At 47.9% G+C, this 12,735-nt stretch overlaps 1 protein-coding gene across 4 annotated transcripts in view; it reads right to left on the reverse strand.

The window, feature by feature from the left end:
* ADORA2A (adenosine A2a receptor) overlaps window positions 1-11,279 on the reverse strand; it is a 30,832-nt gene extending 19,553 nt beyond the window's left edge. Inside the window, exons 1-2 of one of the 4 annotated variants that reach the window (XM_074844494.1) lie at window positions 11,255-11,279; window positions 5,461-5,628 (exon numbers count right to left, since the gene is read on the reverse strand). The gene's annotated coding sequence lies outside the window, so the exon portion shown is untranslated. Of the gene's footprint in view, window positions 1-5,460; window positions 5,629-10,833; window positions 10,937-11,254 lie in introns of those variants that run through there. The other 3 variants (XM_074844498.1, XM_074844497.1, XM_074844496.1) reach the window with 3 other exon arrangements.
* Between the last annotated feature and the right edge of the window lie 1,456 nt (window positions 11,280-12,735).

A 12,735-nucleotide genomic window follows, 5' to 3' on the forward strand; every position in this document is an offset into this window, starting at 1 on the left:
TCCATGCTTTCCTTTCTGAAATTTGGTATTTTATATATACATGTGGAGCAGCTTCCCCATGCCCCTGACTGCTCACACGAAGCCAGCGTGCTTGGAGCTGTCAGAGCGCATCCTCACTCCTGCCTCCTATCGAAGGATGAAGAGATCTGGCTGGGCAAGGCAGGAGAGAGGAAGGAGGCATCACCCATCTCAGATGCACTTTTTCTGGTTCCCCTATTTGCTTTATTATTGGCTGCTGGCTAAATGATCTTTTAGGTCATCTGCTTACAGTAATAGGAGGAAATTAAATATTAATAATAGACTATTTCCCTCTAGACTGCTCTTTGTTAACAAAGGATACAAGTGAAATAAAGCAGGCAAAATTATCAGCACACCATGCTCTTGCTTTTCAGGTACCTGGAGCACTTGCAGTTTCCCTCAACCTTCCCTGGAGTTACAGATGCCCAGTGTCCTGCACATTTGCCTCTGTGGACACCCATACGAGTGCAGAACATGGTGCTGGAAATCCTTGTTCTATCCAGGGGCTCCACATGGCAGTCTGACCCTTCCAGAGGATCATTTCAGACTGTATCCAAAACATCATCTGAGCCCCTGACGCTCTGACTGCAAAAAATGCACGGCCAAGGATCTTTTGAAGCACAGAGTTTGTCTCCATTTGGGGAGTGAAGTCTTCCTCCAGTGTAAATCCTACAGTGGGGTAACAAGGTTTCTGAACTGGCTTTGCAAATTCTCCAGAAATACTGAGTAAAATGAGGGCTTCAGCTTTGCTAAGCTTGGTCTAATCTCCTCTTATAGGAATGCAGCAGCTCTCCAATATTTAAAACCTTCACTCCAGGTACTTGTAAAAGGCAAAAGAAATGGCTTTTCAGAGATCTGTACTGCCCCTGATCTATGTCTGTCAGTTCAGAAATGGAGAAGAGGGACAACAGTTCTGCTTTATATTTCCATCTGCTGCAGTCCAGGCCAAAAAAGGAGGCTGTGCTCACAGCAAGATCAAGCATGGTGAATCTGGGCGTAAAGTCTTTATTGACTAGTGGATTACTAGAAACACCCATACCGTTGCAGTGACAGCAACAAAAAGCATAATAAAATCCTATCCTTCAAGCCTGTCCCGTGTCTTTCTTCTCCTCCTGTTTATACCCCATATAAAAATCACAAAACAAAAACACCCAAGAAGTGTAACCCTACTGAACAACAAGAAAAGGTCATAACACAGATGGGCTGGCTAATAGGAATGGCTAATCCAAACCCAATATTTCAGCTTTGCCTCCTGCCCTCCAAGTGCTAGAAGTAGATTAATTTTTATTGCAGTAGCGGAAGAGAAGACTAGAACAGAACGCATTTGACCATTTTTTTTTTCCCTAAGTGGATGTTATAAATGTTTAAAAGCAAGAAAAAAAACCTCACAGTAATTATTCCCATTCTAATGGTCACAAAAAGCCAGGGAGGGCAAAACTAAGTAAGGCTGAATGACCAGCAGTTAAATAAGCCAGATCAAACAAACAAACAAAAGGGAAAAGGCTCCCCTGTGCTCACTAAAGTCTCACTGGGCAGCAGGCACCATGATATATTGCCAAAAGGCACGAAACATGTTGGATTTTGGAGCAGACCATTTGTAGCCAGGATTGATGATGTTGATTTACCTACAGTGGCATTTCCAAAAATAAAAAAATAGAGCATTTGGATAAGCTTTCATAAGACAGACATGTAAAAAAGCATAATTAAAACCATGTACCATGGCCAGAAACAAGTTACTACTGCCAATATCATCCACAACGTCTCTGAGGAGCCAGTTTTCCTTTCCTGTGTGAGGGAAGAACTCAAAAGCAAACTTTGCCTCCCCACAGCCCTACTAAAGCCAGCTGTGTTCATACATAAGGAGCATTTCCTTCAAGAACAAAATAAGAGAAATGAGGAAACAGGATATCAAGAGAGGTGACCCACTGAGGAATACAGGCAAGGGAGGAATTCGCCCTGAAAATATTTATCATATTGCTAATGCATCCATTCTGGTATATTTTAAAATAAGGCACTAGACTTCTCTCCAGATGTGACTTCACCTCTCATTTCTATGTGAAGTTTCCAGACAGGCAGTTGAGAATCAGGTACATCTGTTCATTTTCCTGCGTTTTTATCCAGTTGTTCCCAAACCCTATTTGCCTTCTCTAACATCAGGCCCTGCTCCCTCCCCTCCGAGCACCGTCCTTCTGCAGGTTGCAAGTGGTGTGTGCGTAAGCTCTGCCAGTGAAACAAGAACTCTCTCTACTCCAGTGCAGGGAGTGCTGTTGAACCAGGCAACCAACATCCTATTGTCTACAGCTGAAGGAATATAACTCTTTCCATCTCTCTCCATGTAATTTAAAATGATTCCCCAGCTGTCCTTCCCTATCCTGATGAAGGCACTGTATGACTTGAACAGAGATGAGTAAATTCTACCTGCCTCTGAGCCAAAGCAAAGCTGTCTCACTGCATTAGCTCATCCACGGCTCATATGCTGACCCCTCTGAGAGAGGGTTATTACATGAAGCTCCCATTACCACCCAAGTGGTTTGACTCATACCCACCCACAGGATGAAAAGCAGTCAAGCCTCCATTGGGTTGCTAACACAGCTCATCACATCCTTCCTCCCCAGCTTGCTCCCTCCTCTTATCAGTTTAAGCAGTGACACAGCAGCAGCACTCAGCCTGAGCTCCACAGAGCCTGTCCCAACACCCCCAGAGCTCCCCCATCCTCTGCTCCTGTGCAGCCCACCTCACTGACTGCTGTTTGCTCTGTATGGGCTGTTCACTGCTGGCTCAGTCACAGAGACCGACCACGTGCTCCTCGTGCCCTGCAATACTGCCTGATTTTGGCCAACGCAAGAAACTCTACTTCCTCCCATGCCCCAGGGTGCTTCCTGGCCCCTTGCACCCCTGGGCTGTGCACCAGTATGTTTTACCCAAACCATTTCACCTCGGTTTGTCAATCAGCTATCAGTGAAGAAGCATTTAGAGTGACAACGCTGTGGTGTGTGCTCATCCCAAAAGCAGGCAAAAGCCACAATAACACATCTTCTGCCTCCTTAGTTTGTTTCCAGCAACTTTCCCTCTTCCATTTTTTAAGGTACTCACCCTGACTTGCTAATGGTTATTTGCTCTGTGTCACGCCTCATCATTCCAATAGTGTTTCTGTCTCAGTCTCAAAGCTATTTAAGACATTTTTAGGACTCTGCCACCCTCTGTGGATAAGGAGTTGATGCTCTGATGATGTCGTGAGGCCACATGCCCTTACTTTGTCCCTCCCTCTTCTCTTTGCTATGACTTGCACCATACTTCTGTTACTTTTGCAAAGTGACTTGCATTTTCACTGTCAGTCAGTCACGCCAATACAAGCCTTTCTGGAGGTACTCAAAGTGACTTTTTTTTTTTTTTTGAAGTGTCCTTGATTATAATCTGATTCATTAAGAACTCTCCAGTGTTACTGCTTAACTGATCCCGAAGTCTCAGTGTTTAGCTGGTGATCTGAGCACTCCAGCGAAGTCCTTCCTTCATTTCCTAAGTCCTTGTAGCGTGGTAAAAGCACATCCGCTTACAAGTACCAGTCTGTTACCTCTGCCCACTTCCTCCCCTGACTGCTCAGGCCAGAGACACTGATGTCGTGGGATGAAGAGAGCACGCAGCTGCTGGTGAAAATGACATTTCTAGTCATCAGTTTCTCTCCTTCTACATCAAACCACTGCACTGGAGAACCAGTAGCCATTCATAAATCACTTTAGAAAACATTTAACTGGACTTGCTAGCTGTTTATAAGTTAGCATACTTGTCTAGAGGAAGCAGAAAGGCAAGGAGAGCAGCAAGAAGTACCCCACTGCAATAGAGACATTTCTACCATGCTTGGGAAGCGGCCCTTTTCTCCTATGAAAACTTAAGATATTTTACAGTTTCTGCACAATAAGAGATCACAAAAAGCTCCAGCTGTAAAGAAACCTGCAATCATTTCTCAAATGCATGACAACCATGATCCTCACACCAAAAAAGACTCCCAAGGCAAATTCCTCAAGGACTGTGGCATTTGACTCCAAATGCAAAAGATGTTACTCAAGCAGAGACAGATCCCAGGGAGGTGCTCAGAACAGACTTCCCCAAGACTTTAGGATGGTTTCTCCCAATTAGACTGTGTCCATCTCTTGCCTGCTGTAATCATATAGCTATGCTGATCTGTGGCTACACGGAGGGAAAGGAAGATTTCCCTTTAGGAATGGGGTAGGAAAGCCAAAAAAACCTGTCAGTGAATCCTCTTTCCAGTCTTCAGCCCACGAATACAGCTTCTTACCTTTCTATATCCTGCAAGAGCTGACCCCATACAGTTGTACCAGAGAAAAAGAATCACATAACTACATCAAATCCGCCAGAATCCTTGATCTCTATCCATGTTATAACCCTAAATGAATCATAATGGTTAAGCAGAGTTTGGATCAGCATTTAGCAAGACATAAGATGGCATAAACCAAAAGATTAATGTTTTTAGGTGTTTGACAAACTTAGGTGCCTCAGTTCTAACAGGTCCAGCTAAAGAGGCCTGATTTCTAGGAAGGAAGCACTTTTTGGAAGTAGGGTATTTTAAGGAATCCCTGACTAAGTGGCCATTAGCACAGGTAATTTTTTTTTCCAAAAATCTGGGCTGCAGACCATTTAAGAAACTTTTTAAAAGTCCTCATGCTTCCCCACACATGCTTCAGGAACTGTAACGTTGCTGGTGCCAGCCCAAGTCAGTGTGATGTTATTTTCCATCGTCCCATTGAACCTGGGCACTGATCTGTGGATCGGACGTATGTGGAAACTGTAATTATTCAAATCAGTTTCAATCACGTGCCTCTCTTCTGAAGATTGTAAAGAGCCGCATACCTCTTAGATGTCTTTTATCCTGGGAAATGTTTCCTATGGAAAATCCCAGTTCATGCCCATGTATATGGATCCCATACTAAAACCAAAGTTGTTATCCCCACAGAATATGATATTTAACAGCCTCCTTTCCTTAACTCCTTAGCCTCAACAACTGATTCATACCAGGATCTGACAATCCTATTCTGGAGAAACCTCAACAACCAAAATGATATGTCAGTTTGTAGAGGACTTTCCCAGTACAAGAAGTGGGATGTGGGTAACAGGCCAGTGTTACAGAACAGGCAGAGAGAGTAGAAACACTTATGTGCCCTTATTAAGAAAAAAAAAAAAAAGGGCGGGGGGAAAGGGGGAGACAAGAAGCAAGAGGAGAACACAGTAGTCTAAAACCAAACCAAAATATTTCCAAAGAAGCAAAACCAGGAGAAAAATGGGAGAGACTCCGAGGTCTGAATACTAAATGAGGAAAGAAACTTCTAACAGGGAAAACAGTGCAAACCTCACCACTCCCAAAGGGACGCATTAAAAGAGCAGAATGAGACCAAATTACACTTCCCTCTGTTCAACAGCATTACTCACTCAAAAGCATGAGGGACTCTGCCCAGGGAGATACGCAGACGTGACCCCCAGCGGACGCTGGCTCGGGTTCAGCTGAGCTTCGAACGGCTCCACCAGCGAACGATCCCTCTCCTGCCCTCCTTGAAGAGCTGCTGAACAAGGAGCCACAACTGCCGCTGTGAGCGTCACCTGGGATAAACATAGGGGACAGGGAGACAGAGAACGCTGTATCTCAGCTAGCCGGCAGATAAAACAGCCCCAATCTGTGAGCACTGGAGGCCTCCTGAGAATGCCTGAGTGCCTTCCACCCTGGATTTGAATGCAATCACAAATGCTAATCAACATACAGACAGGAGCCCAGCATGTCATTTGTCACGTCTCCAAAGCTCCAGGAAAACCCCCCTTTCCTCTCCTTGTATCAGAGGGACAGGAAGATTCCCTCATCCTCTCTATGCCTTTCCCTCCCCCTGTCCCTGGCTCAAACCATCCCTGCAAGAAGTTTCACTCCCTGCTAACTTCTCCATTGTCCTAGATGCATTGTTTGCAAATGTTCCCTAAAAATGCTATGTAAAGTATTCTTTATTCTTGTTTCAGGTCTTTCCACATCCCTGTGTAACACCTGGACTTTATCTTGATACCTATCAGATAGTGATAAACCTACTGCATGCAACCCCTGACTTATCACCTAAGATAAATACAATTTGTCTTGTAGCTGTCATTTCTTTTCAAACCCTGCCTTCCACTACCACATCTGTAGTTGTAACAAACTACTTACATGGGCTTGAAATGTGTGACTTTTCAAAAAAAAAAAAAAAATCCAAACCACAAAAGAAACACCAAAAAAACCCCAACCCATCAGCAAGAGCCCCAGAACTACATAAAATTTCAAGTGTGGCCTTCCTGGCACTAGATTTATTGCTGCTTTGTGGGCAAGGAGGCTCCAGTGCTCCTGCTCTTGCTTATTTTCTACAATGGCATTTGCATATGTTTTACATAAGATACATTGTATTTCATGCTACCTGGTAATTTTTGGTTTTAATAATCAGCCAACAGGCCCAATGATGAAAAGCATCCTTTCTCCAGAACAAGTCATAACCTGAACTGATAAGGTTTGAGTTAGCTGCTTAAATATAAGTGAATAGTGAGGTCTAAAGTGCTCTAAGCTTATCACCTGAGACTGCTGTCACTTTAGAAAGGCACGCGCCTCCCTCAGGTCCTGTCCTTTCCTCTGCCAGCCCCATCGGGATGTCTCACATAGCACTAGATGTCTGTTTATAGCACCCATATCAAGCCCCAGGCGTCCCGAACAGGAAGGGACAAAGCTTGCACTCAGACACATGCCACAGCACAGTTAATGCTTTTGCCTAACAGCAGTGATCACCCTGAACATGTTAAGATTTCCAGAAACCATCTTGTGGCATTGGGCTTTTCTCTGAACTCTCCTAAGCACTTAGTGGCTCCTCAGCTCTTTTCATAACCTCACTGCTGTGTGTTTATCCAAACAACTGGATCTTAACTTTGCAATTGCATCACCATAGGGAGCCATAGCACAGCTTACCTACCCCATCCCTCCCATGCTACTGTGGATCGCCAGCCATACCAGGCACAAGGTAGCCAGGTTTCGTAGGATTTGCTCCTTACAGAACACAGCTTGAGGAGTGAGAGAGATCACACCTTTATTCACTCACATTTACCAACTTTCTGAAGCACTTCTAAATACTCTTTGCTGATCCTCTGTGGGTTGCCCACTGTGGTCAGAATAAGAAATGAGTTACAGCAAAGAAGGTTTAAGCTGGACATCAGGGTGTTTCCTGCACGCCAGGAAAGTAAGTAACCTCCTCCACTGCAGACCTTTAGCAGCAGGATGGAGAAATAGCTGTCAGGAATGGCAAAAGTACAGCTGATCCTGCCTTTGGGCAGAGGCATGGATTAGATGACCTCGAAGTACCTCCTGAGGATATTTTCCATAATTGAGAGTTGTATGTGCCATCTGTCTATTCTGATCTACAGAGATTTACTTCAGGAAAAAAAAAAAAAAAGTGCAATACAATCAATAATTACTCCTGACACAGATGCAAGCTTTGTGAGGGGAGAGGCATCTTCCAATTCTATAGAGGACATTGAAGCCTCAGAGGTTAAACCACCTTCTGTGTATCTGTCCAGATCCTCTTGCCTGCCCAAGGCAGAATGCTGCTGGTTCTTTACCCCTAACAGACTAACCCTCAACATTCAGCTCCATGAACATCTCATTAAGCAGGCAGCCTTCTCTGCCTTTTTAAAATGAGCAGACACGCAAGGAACTGGTGCTGTTGTGTTCAGGTAGTTTCACCGAGGCTGTTCAGGTGCACTGATGCAAAATCTGAAGGTGATCCACGAGGCAAACGAGCTTAAATACCAGACTCTGATGAAAGGGAGTAACTCTCCATTGACTTGAGAGAATCCTTCTTGATTCCTTGACACTCATCTCTTGGTTTTTAGAGTCCAACGAAAAAGAAAGTTTCAATAGCCCATCTCCTTTTTCAGATGGAAAGCACACAATAAAGAAGGTCCTAGAGAATTACTCACCACTCCGATCAGACGGAGAGAATGAACAAGAAGAGCTGAAATTGTTCAAGCTGAAGACAAGGACAAACTTTGCAGGACACCAAGAGAGATGCTGATAGCAGCCTCTGAATGGAAAACACCTCACTCACAACTGCGCAGAACTTTTAGAGAGAGCTTAGCCACACTGTGCCTTGTCCCATCTCACGTGTGAAAACGTGGGTGGAAATGTCAAACCGAAGCGAAGAGCTGAAACATAGTGAAAATAAATGTTCTGGTGGAAAATCTGTGAAGCCTTAAGATTCCTATATAGATGAGAAATCATACAGCCATCAGTCACCCAGGCAGAAAGGAAGTGGTGAAGGGGAAGATTTTCCCTCCACACCAGACAGAAAAGCTGCCAGGCTCAGGACCGAAGGGGATGTACTCGGCCAGCCAGCCCGGACCCTTCAGAGAAACACAACTGAACGGAAGAGTGAAGATTCAAAACAGTCCCTCCAAACCTCCTGCTGGACGGAGCTTTTCCCAGTAGTTCTCAAAAGGGCTTAACCACATGGCTCTACATAAAATCCATTATTGAAGATTAAACAAAAAAGATGAATAGCTTTCAGAAGTTGATTACATCCAAACGCAATAGTGTCAGCAGCCCTTATGGAAACATCCTATTAAAATATCAGCAAAAATAGAAATGCAAACACGGGAGACCTGGCAGGAGACTTTTCAGCTCAGACTTTTAGTGCCTTTTGCACCCGCTGACAGAAGGACAGAGGCTAAAAACATCATTACTGGGCTGACATCCCCTGACCTGGCACAGGGTGATGCCGATTCTATTTTTTTTTGTATAAAAATGCATATGGAAAGAGAGACAAATTAGGAACATGTCTAAATAACAAACTTATCACCTGAAAATTAAAAAGAGAGCTGTTTGCCTTCCCCCCCCCCCCCCCCCCCCCCCCCCCCCCGACACCCTGGAATAGGTCATTTTATTTTATATATACACATACATGTTTGCAGTTTGTACCCACGTGTTTTCTCTACAAATTCAGAGGCCCATAGCTTTCCTTGTTAATTCAGAATTTAATCCATTTGGCACTTTAGACAGGATTTCATTTTCATAGTATTTTTGAGATATGTGATTACATTTATATTGACTTTTTTAATTGAGATTCAAAATAAGGTATTTCTTCCACAGATCTAATTCAATTGAAATATTTCTCACATCCCCATTGGTCACTTTATCTAATCTTTTTGTACTTCACTTGGGCAATATGCTCTGGGAGGTATCTCTAACAGCAGGAGCTGGCCATGCTTTCTTTCTCTCTGTTAGTTTCTCTTGCGCAGGAGAATGAATTTATCAATTACTACAGTTCTTGAGTTACACAAGTCTGAGACTTACGAGCCAGATAAGAAACCCAAAAACAAATACATCCAAAGATCGAGTTATCTAATAGTTGACCATCTGTTTAGGAAAATAATTTTAAGTAGTTATGGCAATTCTATTAACTGCTATTTACTAAGTGAGTCATGTTGTTCTCTTTAAGTTAACCCTTCCTGTCTCCTCTGTGGGCTTTCTGCCCAAGGCAGTTTTGAAGAGGGTACTCATCCTCCTTTACTACTTTCAGGCTGTAGCAAAGCCTTCAATACCTCTGCACTCAAAACTTACTCCAAGCTCATAGGGCACCAGGACATACAAGAGCATTTAAGCAACTGTGGTGCTTCTAGGTGACTCTTAGACCATGCAACCAACCACGCAGAAAAATCTCCTCCATGGAGCATCCCCTGTGAGGGCACCCCACACCAGAGCCCCCGCAGCGGAACGCACCTGCTGCCTAACGCGCTTTCCAGGACAGGCTGCCTGCACCTCCCTGAGGGCAGGTCACCCCGGAGCCCTGCCCGCTGGGGCAGAAAGCCTTCTCACACATCCTCCAACAGCTCTGGAGACAACCGGCACCTTGCAGCCTGTTCCCCTTTCCTCCGCCTGCCCTCGCCCCCAGCACGGAGACGCTAGGCCCCGCTGACACACTCGCAGGGTACCAGGGCTGAGGTTGCTCCCGGGCACAGCAGAAGGGACACGGCTGACAAACTGTTTCTGTCGCTTGGCCCGGATGAGGCAGGGTGAGGGCTAAGGAACAGAGTAAGGTTGTGCACAGGTTTAGTGCCATCGATTCAGTCCTTGCCCTTTTCCCCTTAGCGTGGTTGCAAAGCGCGTGGAAATCTGCTTGGTTAAACGCTGCGGAGAAGTTTACGGGATGCAGGGTGCTCCTGGGGAATCGCTATTTATCATAAAGCGCAAGCACAAATAGCAGTTGGAGGGCTAAGAGGAGGGCTGGGTGCAGGGGGGCAAAGTCCAGCTCCTGATGTTTGAAGGAAGATCCGTGGAGCAAACATCTCGGAGCGCAGGGGTGTGTCGGGGGACTGACAGTTGGGAATCAGCCCGGTGTGAGGAGCAGCGGCTCCGCGGCGGAAAAGCCATCCGAGCTGGGGCAGCGGGAAGCGGTGGCAAGGAAAATCCGACCCCGTCTTGGGGCAGGGGTCAGGCAGTACCGAGAGGGCATCGGGCGGTCACTTTTAAAACTCGCGGGAGAGGCAGCAGAGGGACCGGGGCTGTCGCGAACACCGCGAGGGAAGTTGAGCCGCCCACCGCGGCTCCCCCGGACCGGCGATCGCCGGGCTCGGGATGCCCCAGCGGGGCGCCGGGGCCGCCCGCACCGCCCAGGCGGGAGGAGGCAGCGGGGCGAGACCCGCAAACCCTCCCCGGCCGGCAGCTCCCGCTCCCGCCGCCCCGAGCGCTGCAACCACACCGGGGCACCCGCCGCCCCGAGTCTCCGCCGCGGCGACGCCGGCATCACCCACCTGCCCTCGGGGCTCCCGCTCCGCTCGGCTCCGCTCGGCTCCGCTCGGCCGGGAGGCGTGTGCCGGCGGCGGTGCCGGCCCGGCGGGCGCTGCCCGCTCCCGCCCCGCCGCAGGACGCGGCAGCCGGAGCGCGGGGCGGCGGCGGCTCCCCCTGGAGGGCGGCGGGGGCGGCGCGGCGGGGCGGGGGGGGCGGCGGTGGCGGCCCCTGCCCCGGCGGGGAGAGGGAGGAGGAGGCGGCGGCGGCCCCCGCCGGTCCCGCGGCCGCAGGAGCCGCTCCCCAAGGGCGAGCGGTGGCGGAGCCGGTGGCGGGCGCCCGGCAGCCCCGCGGCTTTACCTGGCGGACACCGGGCACCGGGGCGGGGGGGGAGGACAGCCCGGCCCCGCGTCTGGAACAGCGGCTGAAAGAGGGATTGCCACTTACTTCGGAAGTCCAGCTCTTGTCTTGAGGGACCTGCAAGTGAGAGAAACGGGCTGTGACTGTGCGCGATCTGCACCCAGTGAACGTGGGAAGGGAGAGGAGGAGAGGGAGAGGAGGAGAGGGAGAGGAGGAGAGGGAGAGGAGGAGAGGGAGAGGAGGAGAGGGAGAGGAGGAGAGGGAGAGGAGGAGAGGGAGAGGAGGAGAGGGAGAGGAGGAGAGGGAGAGGAGGAGAGGGAGAGGAGGAGAGGGAGAGGAGGAGAGGGAGAGGAGGAGAGGGAGAGGAGGGCTTTCTCCCTACACTGTTTTAAGCATCTACTTCTCTCCAGGCTGGAAAACGCACCCAGCGGGTTTTGGCCTACAGCTGTATGAGTGACACGGCGCAGTGCTGCACGGAGGTACCCTGAAAGGTACCTTCAAAGAGAAACGTCCAGTTTCTTCTCTTCTCTGCTTAGCTGTCATTACTGCCAGGGGAAGGGAGACCCTCTGCATTACTATTCTTGAAAGTGTTTAAGAGTTCTCAGTAAAGCTATTAAGTATTTTTTAGAAGTTTCACATTTCCCACTGAGCAGGTCTTCGTGGATCCCACCAGCGTGCACACACGCGTTTCCCGGCCGGAGCCAGGCCCGCGGTGGCGGGGCCCTTGGGGCCGCGTGTCCCCAGCCATCTCCTGTTCCTCCGCATGAGCGGACTTGGGGAACAGTCATGACTCATCTCCCAGCAATTCTGAAGCGGGGAGAGAACCTCCCAAGAATTTGAACCCGCTGCTCTTTGTGGATATCTTCTATGTTTTTTTATTTCTATTTTTCAACTTTACATTTTAGCAAGTAATTTATCTACACTTTGCTATTGGTTGGACATTACAAACAGGAAAAACCACCAGCATGACTCCACACTTCCCTCCAACTCCATGGCAGAGCCCAGCCTATGAAAGACCGATTCACTTCAACGACAGCCAGCCCAGGCCCCTCTGTGCAGGGGCCTGCCACAGCCTGATGCTTGTGACACACAACAGAAGTTATTCTTTCAGGATTACCAACCCCAGAGATGCTTTGCTCACACCACATCTGCCAGAAGTGGATACACATTACTTTGACTCACAGGCAACTGGCTTACCCAGACTTCTCTGGCAGCAGGAGCATCAACAACGCTTGATTTTTTTTCAGTGTATCAAGACAGTAGGAAAGAAGCAGGAGAACTGGCACCAGCCACTTCAGCATCAAATTCAAAACCTGTGAGCATCTAAACATTAAAAAGACAGGAGGGCAGGCTGGTACCCGGGCTGCCTCAGCCACACAGCTATGAATTACAGAGCGGAGTGGAGGCCAGAGCGCTGCTCCAAACACAATGGGAATCCCATGGGGAGAAAAAAATAAAAAAGTAATTCTTCCCAGGAAGTTACAGAAAAGGCTGGAGTAATCTACCACACAGTAACACGTAGTGATTTTAAGGACCACATATATTGACTAGCCAAGTTAAGAGAAAAA

Source organism: Strix aluco, chromosome 18, assembly GCF_031877795.1.
Source record: "Strix aluco isolate bStrAlu1 chromosome 18, bStrAlu1.hap1, whole genome shotgun sequence".
NCBI lineage: Eukaryota > Metazoa > Chordata > Aves > Strigiformes > Strigidae > Strix > Strix aluco.